This window comes from Penaeus monodon, chromosome 20 (assembly GCF_015228065.2).
Source record: "Penaeus monodon isolate SGIC_2016 chromosome 20, NSTDA_Pmon_1, whole genome shotgun sequence".
In the NCBI taxonomy this organism is placed as follows: domain Eukaryota; kingdom Metazoa; phylum Arthropoda; class Malacostraca; order Decapoda; family Penaeidae; genus Penaeus; species Penaeus monodon.
The window spans coordinates 10,724,946-10,725,189 of record NC_051405.1 but is presented as its reverse complement, the minus strand read 5'-3'; positions in this window follow the sequence as shown (position 1 = coordinate 10,725,189).

Sequence of the window (244 nt, the reverse complement as noted above, 5' to 3'; positions counted from 1 at the left end):
ACTCCGATTCACAAACTGCATTTTACAGGTGGTTGATGCAGCAACAGGTGGCCAGAAAAAAGGCGGGTTTTACTCATTTCACCCGTTTTACACACTGGCGATAGTGCGGTCGCGAAATGTTGATGGAACTCGCTAATTGGGCCAATTAAAAGATCGCCTGATTTTGATGACGTCACTGATTAAGGGCCTTGAAACTGATATTGACAAATTGTAGAAAGTTTTCCATATGTCGGATATAAGAAAG